The sequence below is a fragment of the Triticum aestivum genome, chromosome 6A (assembly GCF_018294505.1).
Source record: "Triticum aestivum cultivar Chinese Spring chromosome 6A, IWGSC CS RefSeq v2.1, whole genome shotgun sequence".
NCBI classification, from domain to species: domain Eukaryota; kingdom Viridiplantae; phylum Streptophyta; class Magnoliopsida; order Poales; family Poaceae; genus Triticum; species Triticum aestivum.
Genome location: NC_057809.1, coordinates 607,132,162 through 607,141,039, shown reverse-complemented (window position 1 = coordinate 607,141,039; position 8,878 = coordinate 607,132,162). Strand labels below are relative to the sequence as shown.

Genomic DNA, 8,878 nt, shown 5'->3' with positions numbered 1-8,878 from the left:
TGATTTGCTTTATTATACTAATGGATCTTACCGAGTTTTCTGTTGAAGTTTTGTGTGGATGAAGTGTTCGATGATCGAGAAGGTCTCGATGTGAGAAGAAGGAAGAGAGGCAATAGATCGAGCTTGGGGATGCCTGAGGCACCCCAAGTAAACATTCAAGGAGACTCAAGCGTCTAAGCTTGGGGATGCCCCGGAAGGCATCCCCTCTTTCTTCAACAAGTATTGGTATGTTTTCGGATTCGTTTCGTTCATGCGATATGTGCAATCTTGGAGCGTCTTTTGCAATTACTTTTCATTTTTATTTTATGCACCATGCTGGTATGAGGTAGTCCTTGGTTTATTTATAGAATGCTCTTTGCACTTCACTTATATCTTTTGAGTATGGCTTTATAGAATGCTTCATGTGCTTCACTTATATCATTTGAAGTTTGGATTGCCTGTTTCTCTTTACATAAACAACCTCCATTTGTAGAATGCTCTTTTGCTTAACTTATATTTGTTAGAGCGTGGGCATATCTTTTGTAGAAAGAATAAAACTCTCTTGCTTCACTTATATCTATTTAGAGAGATGACAGGAATTTGTCATTCACATGGTTAGTCATAAAATCCTACATAAAACTTGTAGATCGCTGAATATGATATGTTTGATTCCTTGCAATAGTTTTGCGATATAAAGATGGTGATATTAGAGTCATGCTAGTGGGTAGTTGTGGATTAGTAGAAATACTTGTGTTGAGGTTTGTGATTCCGTAGCATGCACGTATGGTGAACCGTTATGTAACGAAGTCGGAGCATGAGGTATTTATTGAGTGTCTTCCTTATGAGTGGCGGTCGGGGGGACGAGCGATGGTCTTTTCCTACCAATTTATCCCCTAGGGGCATGTGTAGTAGTACTTTGCTTCGAGGGCTAATAAATTTTTGCAATAAGTATGTGAGTTCCTTATAACTAATGTTCAGTCCATGGATTATACACAGTCTCACCCTTCCATCATTGCTAGCCTCTCTAGTATCGTGCAACTTTCGCCGGTACCTTAAACCCACCATATACCTTCCTCAAAACAGCCACCATACCTACCTATCATGGCATTTCCATAGTCATTCCAAGATATATTGCCATGCAACTTCCATCATCATCATATACATGACTTGAGCATTCATTGTCATATTGCTTTGCATGATCGTAAGATAGCTAGCATGATGTTTTCATGGCTTGTCCGTTTTTTGATGTCATTGCTAGGCTAGATCATTGCACATTCTGGTACACCGCTGGAGGCATTCATATAGAGTCATATCTTTCACTACAAGAAAAACACTGAATTGTGACCCTCAAATTTGGTCAAGGAATCGTCGTTGTTATCCATTTATGACCTTTTTATGACCATATTTGGATGGTCAATAGTTGGCCGTCAAGAACGAACAAACATGACCTTTTGAATGCTTTGGTCAAAGATTCTATGACCAAAAACATTTGGTCGATAAATCTTTGACTAATAGTTTTTGTCACTAGAGGTCTACTTGAACCATGTAGGATCTGACATGGCTTCAGCCACGTGGCTAAGGTGATGATGTGGCAGCCTTGATGGCATTACCGATGACTGAAAAATAAGGTCACAATTTTCACCAGCCCAGTCCAATAAGGTATCTAAATGCACAAAGCCCAACAATACAGCCCATTCATTTTAGCCTGTTCCATTTTTGGGCCACATCCAGAGACCGATCCTATCAATTTTACCCCATTAATTTTGTTAACTTGGCCAAGTCGTTATTTTGCACATTTTTGTTACACTAGGCGTCATAGATTTACCTCAAAAAAGGTAACATAGATAATTCCAGCCAGAAACTAATATTATCAGTAAATAGTTATATTGTTTTAAGCAATAGGCATCATAGTGGATACTTCAGGTACATGAATCACATACACAGTTCATCGTTAAACTCCTCTAAAGAGGTACTATACTTATAATGATTTTACACAAAGCCAGAACCACTATGCTTCATGACAACACGTACACATAAAAACGAATCAGGAAACCATAGCTTCTCCTGTTCACTGTCATCCACTTCTGAGTAGCCAGTTCTTCTGGATTGCAGAATATCCTGGGATCAAGAAAGATCACACATGAGAAGAACATGCAGACCACATAGCAATTGAATTGAAACATCTTTGTTGTAAGACGCATATACTGTCATAAGGAAACAACTACAATTATGATAAGCCAACCAAAGTGTCATGACAGTACAGTACAGAGGTATTTTTCACAAGACAATCACCCACTATAGGACAAATGTTGGACAAAATGTTCTCATTGTAGCTTAACAACGACTATCATGACAATACAACAGAGGTTAACAAGCAAGTATTATTTCCAGATAAAGAATACAAATGCCACCCTGAAATAAAATTTAAGATTCCAATGTGTAGCAACACTTGTCTAGGCGCACATCAAGTATTGACCAAGTTATTAAAGTAAATGAGTATTCAATATAGATTCAACTTTAGGTAACTCATTAGCAGTTGGGGAATTAATAAAAAGAAATACATTGGCATGATGCACCAAAGGTAAGGGAAAGCGTTACAATACATGTGAATGGCTCGGGTCTCAGGACAAGACACCCTCCATGTTCCATATTGTTTGGCCCAAACATGTCAACAAGTTAATGTGCATGTTGAATGGAACATAGAAAATCTATTGAACAACCATTGCAGGCGGGAAGCAAAAGATAATGCATGCAATCAACCATGCATACAAAAGGGTAGTGAATAAGCATGAATCCTCCAGAATGGGGGAAATTAACCACCAAGAGATCCAATGTAACAAAGTACTCCTTCCGTTCCTAAACACAAGGCAATTATTATCAAATGCAGCTGCATAGGACAATAATATAATGAATAGTTGATGATACTATAAGAACCATATCCACCTTGCAGTATTTCGTAATTAATAGTGTAACGATGCTAGTATACTGATCTTGTCCAGTTTGCTGTGAATTCTCTATTCATGCATTTTTCTAGAGGAGAAGGGGAGAGAGTGGTACCTGTTGATGCCAGTAAGAAGACCTGCTAGGTCGGGATTGAGATGCTGGTAAATAGTGCCCAAAGTAAAGAGAGCTCAGCAGCTGTTTGATAAGTATGCAAATTTTCAGTGAGCCAATTAACATTCTGTGAGTGAAGTAACATGTATGTCCACAACAAAGACAAAAGGACCATATATGTGCTTAAATATATTAGTATCTGTTATAGTATCAAATTACTCAAAAGAAATTTTCCATCCCTTCACTTTCCATATTTGAGAAAAATATTAAACATTATATACTACCTATTGGGTGCATCCATAGATACACACATGTAAACCATCAAGTACAAGGGTTCAGACCATAAGGTTTTCCAGGCTAACATGACACCAAAAATGGCATATCATAATGTCTCAATAGCAGAGAGCATATATGGCATGGACATACCCAATTTTATATTTTGATGAGTTAATTACATAATGTCTAATGCACACATATACAAGCAAAAAAATGGTGACTATGCTTCAATACCTTGGTACTTACGGTGTAAATTGTGATGAAAAGAAACTTAAAAAATAAACAATGGGCTGTTATCACCTATATAACTGGGCAAATAAAACACCTTAAGGTTAATGGTCACTTCACAAATTAGGCGACGGAGAAGTACATTAGTACATAGTCACTTCACAAATAAAAGTACTTAGAGCATTCGGAACGCATGATTTATGAACAGTAAAATGCCGGAAAACTGACTAAAGTTCGCATAGAACACTCTCAACTAACCAAAGCTTGTTCTCAGTAATGGGAGTATCAACTTTCTTTCTCTGTAATCAATAAGGATTTTGTTTTTACCATGCATGTTTATGTGTAATTAAGCACAACAAGACTTTGTCGATCTCAGGTAAGATGCACTATCAAATTCATACTTGCACTACTTATGCATGTCTAGAATTTGTTTGTTTTTTTACACTAGCTGGAAACAGGTAACATAGTTAAGCAAGTGGCATGAACAACTATCTCACCAGACTGAAAACAACATAGCAACAGATTAGAGTTACTACCAAACTCACCAATGATAAATTCCATCACACGCTGGCACATTCAGAGAAACAGATTTGAGTTACTACTGAACCCACCATTGATAAATTATGTCATCGACACTGGCACCTACAGAGCAGCAGATTTGGCACATTCAGACATCAATTTGAGAAAACAACTTCATCAATTGATAGTGTTCAGAAAGAAAATAAAGAGACCAGCCGAAAGCGACGATGACAGTGAGGATAGCCCAGATGGAGCTGCGAGCGACGTGGTCACCTTGGCCGCGTACACGGGATTCATGGGGTCCTTGCGCGTGAACGATCATGTCTGCTGGCGCACCGTCTCATCGCTGCCGACGCCGGGGCAGTTGGAAACGACCCAATCAAGTGTCGCGGCCCACCCAGCCCCCGCTGCTCCAGCGCCAAGCGCAGCGTTCACTGCTCCGGCAGCAACCACACTCGCCCTCCTTGTGACGCACACGGTTGGTGCAGCATCGGTTCTTGGTACCCGCCGCCATTGAGATCTCAAGATGGGTTGGTGGTTCCAGCTGCGGGATGGTTAGGCCAGGTCCGTGTGTGGATTGGCAAGATCCGGCCAGATCGAGGCTCGGCGAGGTGGGAGGGGAGGGGATCGTGGAGAGAGTAGAAGGTGGGAGCGGCGCTGGAGGGGATTCGGGAGGAGTTAGGGTTTCATAACTTTTTATACGACCTGGGTTGGTCTGATTTCGGGCCTTTGGGCCGGGAAGGTCTCGCGCGGGTAATGCGTTTTGCGGGAAAATAGGCTGACACATATGGCGCGAGCTCAAAAATTGCCGGAGATATTCCCTCCATTCCAATGAATGCATGCATCTTAAAATTTAATTTTAACTATAAAATAGACCAACCAAATATGGGTTATATGTGATAAAAAATTATACTTGAATTAACAAAATGAGATTTTCAATGGTATAACATGCTGACTGATACACCCTTCGTCCGCGAATAAGTGTGTTTTTAGCTTTTGTTCTAAGTCAAAGTTATAAAAAAATTGTCGAATTTTATAAGGATAATGCACGTTCACTAAATGACCAATATCAATAATATGACGTGACTACAAAAAAACACCTTTTTATTTAGATATGAAATAATTTAGATAATCCTCAAACAATTTTAAGTTGTTTAAATTGAAAATACAAATATAAAAGGGAAGCCCTTAGATTTTTGGACAGAAATCTAGCCTTGATCGTAAGCAGGCAACCTTCTCAACTATTATTCTTTGTAATGGACCTAGCCCAGCCGTTGGAGCTCCTTTTATTTTATCAGTATTCAATTGTACTTATAGGTCAGATGGTCCCATGTGTAAGGTGGGTCCATTGGTCATTCGGCCCCTCGTCTTACATGTGGGCCCTGAATGCTAGCTAATCCCACATGTCCGGTGGGTTAGTGGGTCTCATAGGTTTGTTGGTCCCACACATCAAATATGGGACCTACTAAATATTCGGGTCACTCATTCCAGATGTAGATATACCCCATTTGTCATGCACCCGCAGGTTGATTTCACATGTATACATGACATGTAAACAAAATTACTACACATATACAATGACACAAGGGCAAATTGCTGATGTGTCTGCCCAGTCATCATTATTCAAGCCTGTGACCATATTAATTTTGTCATGTTGGGCCCAAAACAAGGCCATGGATAGTGCCATACCTTTCATGACCAATTGGAGTGATGAGACTATGACCTTTCTAACATAGATGGTCACAATTGTGAGGAGTTTAGAACCCCTTGGACACCCCATGACCATCTTGTAATTTTTTGTCATTGATCCATGACCAATTGAGCACGGTCGTTATATTTTTGTCATAAATGTCCACATTTCTTGTAGTGTTTGTTCTAGTATCGAGTTATAAGTAAATAAAAGTGTGATGATCATCATTATTAGAGCATTGCCCCAGTGAGGAAAGGATGATGGAGACTATGATTCCCCCACAAGCCGGGTTGAGACTCCGGACGAAAAAAATAAAAGAAATAAAAAAAGAGAAAGGACAAAAAAAAGAGAAGGCCAAAAGAAAATAAAAAAATTATTTTTTTTAAAATGAGAGAAAAAGAGAGAAGGGGCAATGTTACTATCCTTTTACCACACTTGTGCTTCAATGTAGCACCATGTTCTTCATATAGAGAGTCCCTTGAGTTATCACTTTCATATACTAGTGGGAATTTTCATTATAGAACTTGGCTTGTATATTCCGATGACGGGATTCCTCAAACGCCCGAGGTCTTCATGAGCAAGAAAGTTGGATGCACACCCACTTAGTTTTTAGTCTGAGCTTTCATACACTTATAGCTCTTAGTGCATCCGTTGCATGGCAATCCCTACTCACTCACATTGATATCTAATGATGGGCATCTCCATAGCCCGTTGATACGCCTAGTTGATGTGAGACTATCTTCTCCTTTTTGTCTTCTCCACAACCACCATTCTATTCCACCTATAGTGCTATATCCATGGCTCACGCTCATGTATTGCGTTAGGGTTGAAAATACTGAAGCGCGTTAAAAAGTATGAACCAATTGCTCGGCTTGTCATCGGGGTTGTGCATGATGTGAATATTTTGTGTGGTGAAGATGGAGCATAGCCAGACTATATGATTTTGTAGGGATAACTTTCTTTGGCCTTGTTATTTTGAAAAGACATGATTGCTTTATTAGTGGGCTTGAAGTATTATTGTTTTTATGTCAAACGATAGACTATTGCTTCGAATCACTCGTGTCTTAATATTCATGCCATTATTAGATATGTGATCAAGATTATGCTAGGTAGCCTTCCACATCAAAGAATATCTTTTTTTTATCATTTACCTACTCGAGGACGAGCAGGAATTAAGCTTGGGGATGCTGATATGTCTCCGTCGTATCTATAATTTTTGATTGTTCCATGCCAATATTTTACAACTTTCATATACTTTTGGCAACTTTTTATACTATTTTTGGGACTAACATATTGATCCAGTGCCCAGTGTCTGTTCCTGTTTGTTGCATGTTTTTTGTTTTGCAGAATATCCATATCAAACGGAGTCCAAACGGGATAAAAACTGACGGAGATTTTTTTGGAATATATATGATTTTTGGGAAGAAAAATCCACGTGAGACGATGCCCGAGGGGGCCACGAGGCAGGGGCGCGCCCTGGGCCCTCGTGGCTACCCCGTAAGGCGGTTGATGCCTTTCTTTCGCCGCAAGAAAGCTAATATCTGGATAGAGATCGTGTTAAAATTTCAGCCCAATCGGAGTTACGGATCTCCGGGAAAATAAGAAACGGTGAAAGGGTAGAATCTGAGAACGCAGAAACAGAGAGAGACAGAGAGACATATCCAATCACGGAGGGGCTCTCGCCCCTCCCACGCCATGGAGGCCATGGACCAGAGGGTAAACCCTTCTCCCATCTAGGGAGGAGGTCAAGGAAGAAGACGAAGGGCCCCCCCCTCTCCCCTTCTCTTCCGGTGGCGCCGGAACGCTGCCATGGCCATCATCATCACCGCAATCTTCACCAACAACTTCACCGCCATCATCACCAACTCTTCCACCCTCTATGCAGCAATGTAACCTCTCTCTTACCCGCTATAATCTCTACTTAAACATGGTGCTCAACGCTATATATTGTTTCCCAATGATGTATGGCTATCCTATGATGTTTGAGTAGATCTGTTTTGTCCTATGGGCTATTTGATGATCAAGATTGGTTTGAGTTGCATGTTTTATTATTGGTGCTGTCCTATGGTGCTCTCCGTGTCGCGCAAGCGTGAGGGATCCCCGCTGTAGGGTGTTGCAATACGTTCATGGTTCGCTTATAGTGGGTTGCGTGAGTGACTGAAACACAAACCCGAGTAAGGGGGTTGCTGCATATGGGATAAAGAGGACTTGATGCTTTAATGCTATGGTTGGGTTTTACCTTAATGATCTTTAATAGTTGCGGATGCTTTCTAGAGTTCCAATCATAAGTGCATATGATCCAAGTAGAGAAAGTATGTTAGCTTATGCCTCTCCCTCATGTAAAATTGCAATAATGATTATCGGTCTAGTTATCGATTGCCTGGGGACAAATAACTTTCTCGTAACAAAAAGCTCTTTACTAAAACTAACTTAGTTGTGTCTTTATCTAAACAGCCCCTACTTTCTATTTACTTGCTCTTTATTACCTTGCAAACCTATCCAACAACACCTACAAAGTACTTCTAGTTTCATACTTGTTCTAGGTAAAGCGAACATCAAGCGTGCGTAGAGTTGTATCGGTGGTCGATAGAACTTGAGGGAATATTTGTTCTGCCTTTAGATCCTCGTTGGGTTCGACACTCTTACTTATCAAAAACTGTTGCGATCCCCTATACTTGTGGGTTATCAGGAATCCATGTATGAGAACAAAGTATGGACTTTGGTTGATTTACCCGATGATCAGCAAGCCATAGAGAATAAATGGTTCTTCAAGAAGAATACTAACGCTGACGGTAATGTTACTGTCTACAAAGCTTGACTTTTTGCAAAAGGTTTTCGACAAGTTCAAGGAGTTGACTATGATGAGACTTTCTCACCCGTAGCAATGCTTAGGTCTGTCCGAATCATGTTAGCAATTGCCGCATTTTATGATTATGAAATTTGGTAAATGGATGTCAAAACTGCATTCCTTAATGGATATCTTAAAGAAGAGTTGTATATGATGCAACCAGAAGGTTTTGTCGATCCAAAAGGTGCTAACAAAGTGTGCAAGCTCCAATGATCCATTTATGGACTGGTGCAAGCCTCTCAGACTTGGAATATATGCTTTGATAGTGTGATCAAAGCATATGG

The 8,878-nt window shown here is 40.2% G+C and overlaps 1 long non-coding RNA gene across 1 annotated transcript; it reads right to left on the bottom strand.

The window, feature by feature from the left end:
* Window positions 1-1,850: 1,850 nt before the first annotated feature.
* Window positions 1,851-4,702, bottom strand: LOC123131332 (uncharacterized). Its single transcript, XR_006464144.1, has 2 exons — window positions 4,083-4,702; window positions 1,851-3,117 (listed from the first exon to the last, which is right to left on the bottom strand). It is a non-coding gene; the product is annotated as an uncharacterized lncRNA (long non-coding RNA).
* Window positions 4,703-8,878: the final 4,176 nt, after the last annotated feature.